Source organism: Schistocerca cancellata, unplaced genomic scaffold (genome assembly GCF_023864275.1).
Source record: "Schistocerca cancellata isolate TAMUIC-IGC-003103 unplaced genomic scaffold, iqSchCanc2.1 HiC_scaffold_1019, whole genome shotgun sequence".
NCBI classification, from domain to species: Eukaryota; Metazoa; Arthropoda; class Insecta; order Orthoptera; family Acrididae; genus Schistocerca; species Schistocerca cancellata.
The window spans coordinates 7,501-12,500 of NW_026047022.1; the positions used below are offsets into that span (position 1 = coordinate 7,501).

General features: G+C 54.3%; 1 non-coding gene across 1 annotated transcript in view; it reads left to right on the top strand.

Annotated features, from left to right (window-relative positions):
• The first annotated feature begins 3,304 nt into the window (after positions 1–3,304).
• The window catches only part of LOC126150948 (small subunit ribosomal RNA), a 1,909-nt gene continuing 213 nt past the window's right edge, over positions 3,305–5,000 (top strand). Inside the window, exon 1 of the ribosomal RNA XR_007531761.1 lies at positions 3,305–5,000. This exon is cut by the window's right edge and continues 213 nt beyond it. This is a non-coding gene — a ribosomal RNA (small subunit ribosomal RNA).

Below are 5,000 nucleotides of genomic sequence, written 5' to 3' on the forward strand. Positions count from 1 at the left end.
CCAAATCGCAACTCCAGCGGATGAACGGCGGACTCTTCCCGCACTCGTAACGTGCAATCCACCCCTATATCATGCGTTTCATGAAGAGTTATATCCAATATGCCATATTCCCGCTGTCCCTATACATGCTCTAAGTAGCTCGCTTGCTACAGCAGCAGCAGCACCACGTCCGCGCGCTTCCCTGGGGGCACTGAACCGCAGGACGCGAGACCCCACGCCCAGTGGCAAACAGGACTCCTCTCACAATATAGACGGTCACTACCCCGCACAACGATGACGGTGTGGGGGCCATTTTACGACACCGCTTCCTGCGGTGCCAACGCTGTCGTAGAGTCGATACGCCATCTTTGGTAGAAGGCAACCATTCCGCTGTAAATGAGTACGTCGCTCGTAGTTCAGTCACCTCGCAGCACTGCTCAGTAAACTATGCAGGCCCACATAGATAGATCAAATACGCAAATGCCCCTATACATGCTGAACGTCTGTGCAAACAAAAGGAACCACACGTCACCCACACACTCTATCACACACTACTCTCTGCCTGTAACAGACACAGATGCAATAATTAAGCACCACCATGGACCAACGTCCGGTGCATCCTATCCGCCACAGTACACCAACCAGACTATGATAACCAGGCCACGAGGTCCAATCATAAAACAGAATATCCCACTCGTCCGACAACCACAATTGCTCAGATAAGCCACCAACACCCACACATGTCCCACACAGGGGTGCACCCAACATCACCACACTGCCTCGTCTTACAGAACAAACACACTGGCAGGAATGAAACACACAGGTCTGCCGCAACCTCGGACACGGCGCGCCCCCTCTCACTACCGAAAAGCGCATCCCAACGTGACATACCTCCTTTGACACACTGACGCTGCCTCGGGCATCCACTTCCTACGGTCAATATGAACGAACCTCGCCCCGCCCCCCCCCCCCCCCCACCAACACGCCATCCCATACCACAATGTGTACCGTACCCAAACCTAACGTGTACTGTACTACAACGCAATGTGTACCAAAACACAACCCAGTTTGTACCTTAACCTAACCTATGTCACCTTAACCTAACCTATGTCACCTTAACCTAACCTATGTCACCTTAACCTAACCTATGTCACCTTAACCTAACCTATGTCACCTTAACCTAACCTATGTCACCTTAACCTAACCTATGTCACCTTAACCTAACCCATCTTGCACCTTAACCTAACCTATGTCGCCTTAACCTAACCTCTGTTGCACCTTAACCTAACCTGTGTTGCACCTTAACCTAACCTGTGTTGCACCTTAACCTAACCTGTGTTGCACCTTAACCTAACGCAATTTGCACCGCAATGTAACGCAATTTGCACCGCAATGTAATGCAATTTGTACCGCAATCTACCCCAAGTTGTACCGCAATCTACCCCAAGTTGTACCGCAATCTACCCCAAGTTGTACCGCAATCTACCCCAAGTTGTACCGCAATCTACCCCAAGTTGTACCGCAATCTACCCCAAGTTGTACCGCAATCTACCCCAAGTTGTACCGCAATCTACCCCAAGTTGTACCGCAATCTACCCCAAGTTGTACCGCAATCTACCCCAAGTTGTACCGCAATCTACCCCAAGTTGTGCCGCAATCTACCCCAAGTTGTGCCGCAATCTACCCCAAGTTGTGCCGCAATCTACCCCAAGTTGTGCCGCAATCTACCCCAAGTTGTGCCGCAATCTACCCCAAGTTGTGCCGCAATCTACCCCACGTTGTGCCTTAACCTAACCCACGTTGTGCCTTAACCTAACCCACGTTGTGCCTTAACATAACCCACGTTGTGCCTTAACATAACCCACGTTGTGCCTTAACCTAACCCACGTTGTGCCTTAACCTGCTCTGTAAATGGCATATGACACGTTACATTAATGTATTGTTGTCCAACCGCAACCCGCTCAGAATGTTGTGTACACAGCTACGTGTCATCTCCCCATAACAGCTGTATTGCAGTGTGGTACGCCATAGAGACGTGTGGGAGTAATGGACGCAGTGGATGGCGATCAGCATGAGCCGTCTGTTCATGTAGTGGCGCGTGTATGCAGACATAGTAGTCTCTTCTCACACAATGTGATAGCACGGTGTCCCGCGTTCCACATCTGCGACATGCTACAGAGGCCGGTTGACAGTTCGTCGCGCAATGGACATCGCATACGTACGGGGGCACCTTCCACGTGCCCTCTAGTCGGGCACATTTTGTTGCGTGGATGTGAGCGGATGTAGTGTGTCTTGACACCTGACAGGCAGGCATGCAATAATAGTTGACTTTGCAAACGGGGATGGACGTGGACGTGTACGTTTACTGGTGACGTTACGCAAATGAACAACTGGTAACCCGTTGTGGTGCGGTTGATCTTGCTGGAGGTACATCTGTGAGGGCAACGATCGGTACAGCTATGACGCGGTTGTGTCAGCGATACCCACCACACCAATGAACGTGAATGTGGATCTGGGTGTGAAGCGATACGCGGCTGTGGGTGGGTGGGACTGTCCCCGGCCGGTGAGGGGGGGGCCGCCCGGCGTGCTGGCCGCGCGGTGCGTGGGCGCACGCGCTACAGCCGGCTGGTGGGGGCGCCCAGTGGCAGGCGCGCCGGCCGACGGACGCGGCAGGCGGCGCAGCTGCGCGCCGGGGCACCCTGCGCGCGGCGCCGTGCAGCCAAAGTGGGTCCTCGCCGGCCCGGTGCGAAGCGCGGTGGACATCTGCAGTGTGCTGGTCCGATTGAGGACTGTGTGCGTTGAGGATGCGCCGCCGCCCGGCACTCGGCGCCGCGACGCCGTCTGCTGCTCGGTCGCCCCAGCGGTTCTCGCTGGTGGTTTGTATCGCAGTTGTGCAGACGTGTTGGCACGTGCGCTGTGCTGGGAGAGTTCGCTTCGGCACCCACGTGGGGCCTTTGCCCTTCTGTGGCGCTGGCGTTGGAGCTGCCGGTCACCGTAGGTGGCGCGTGTTGTCTCCCGCCGGCAATGCCACGACAGCACGCTCCCGGGCCTCTGTCGGCAGCGGCAAGCTCAGTTGGGAGCACGGGTGGTCGCACCTAAAGCGTCTACTCGCCTAACTCCGGGCGATTGCGCCTCTCTCGAACCCGACCAAGTACTTAGGACGGCGCTGCGCGCCGCCGGGACCTGAGAGGGTTTCGAGGTGTATTGTGCAGGGGAGCTCAGCCTCCTCCTGTTTGCAGAATAATTGAGCGGACGCTTGCGTGTTCGCGCGGGCCCCCGGGACACACTCCCGGGCGGCCGGCTGCTCAGCTCTAGTTGACGCAGCTCCCTGGTTGATCCTGCCAGTAGTCATATGCTTGTCTCAAAGATTAAGCCATGCATGTCTCAGTACAAGCCGCATTAAGGTGAAACCGCGAATGGCTCATTAAATCAGTTATGGTTCCTTAGATCGTACCCACGTTACTTGGATAACTGTGGTAATTCTAGAGCTAATACATGCAAACAGAGTCCCGACCAGAGATGGAAGGGACGCTTTTATTAGATCAAAACCAATCGGTCGGCTCGTCCGGTCCGTTTGCCTTGGTGAGTCTGAATAACTTTGGGCTGATCGCACGGTCCTCGTACCGGCGACGCATCTTTCAAATGTCTGCCTTATCAACTGTCGATGGTAGGTTCTGCGCCTACCATGGTTGTAACGGGTAACGGGGAATCAGGGTTCGATTCCGGAGAGGGAGCCTGAGAAACGGCTACCACATCCAAGGAAGGCAGCAGGCGCGCAAATTACCCACTCCCGGCACGGGGAGGTAGTGACGAAAAATAACGATACGGGACTCATCCGAGGCCCCGTAATCGGAATGAGTACACTTTAAATCCTTTAACGAGTATCTATTGGAGGGCAAGTCTGGTGCCAGCAGCCGCGGTAATTCCAGCTCCAATAGCGTATATTAAAGTTGTTGCGGTTAAAAAGCTCGTAGTTGGATTTGTGTCCCACGCTGTTGGTTCACCGCCCGTCGGTGTTTAACTGGCATGTATCGTGGGACGTCCTGCCGGTGGGGCGAGCCGAAGGCGTGCGACCGCCTCGTGCGTGTTCGTGCGTCCCGAGGCGGACCCCGTTGAAATCCTACCAAGGTGCTCTTTATTGAGTGTCTGGGTGGGCCGGCACGTTTACTTTGAACAAATTAGAGTGCTTAAAGCAGGCAAGCCCGCCTGAATACTGTGTGCATGGAATAATGGAATAGGACCTCGGTTCTATTTTGTTGGTTTTCGGAACCCGAGGTAATGATTAATAGGGACAGGCGGGGGCATTCGTATTGCGACGTTAGAGGTGAAATTCTTGGATCGTCGCAAGACGAACAGAAGCGAAAGCATTTGCCAAGTATGTTTTCATTAATCAAGAACGAAAGTTAGAGGTTCGAAGGCGATCAGATACCGCCCTAGTTCTAACCATAAACGATGCCAGCCAGCGATCCGCCGCAGTTCCTCCGATGACTCGGCGGGCAGCCTCCGGGAAACCAAAGCTTTTGGGTTCCGGGGGAAGTATGGTTGCAAAGCTGAAACTTAAAGGAATTGACGGAAGGGCACCACCAGGAGTGGAGCCTGCGGCTTAATTTGACTCAACACGGGAAACCTCACCAGGCCCGGACACCGGAAGGATTGACAGATTGATAGCTCTTTCTTGATTCGGTGGGTGGTGGTGCATGGCCGTTCTTAGTTGGTGGAGCGATTTGTCTGGTTAATTCCGATAACGAACGACACTCTAGCCTGCTAACTAGTCGCGTGACATCCTTCGTGCTGTCAGCGATTACTTTTCTTCTTAGAGGGACAGGCGGCTTCTAGCCGCACGAGATTGAGCAATAACAGGTCTGTGATGCCCTTAGATGTTCTGGGCCGCACGCGCGCTACACTGAAGGAATCAGCGTGTCTTCCTAGGCCGAAAGGTCGGGGTAACCCGCTGAACCTCCTTCGTGCTAGGGATTGGGGCTTGCAATTGTTCCCCATGAACGAGGAATTCCCAGTAAGCG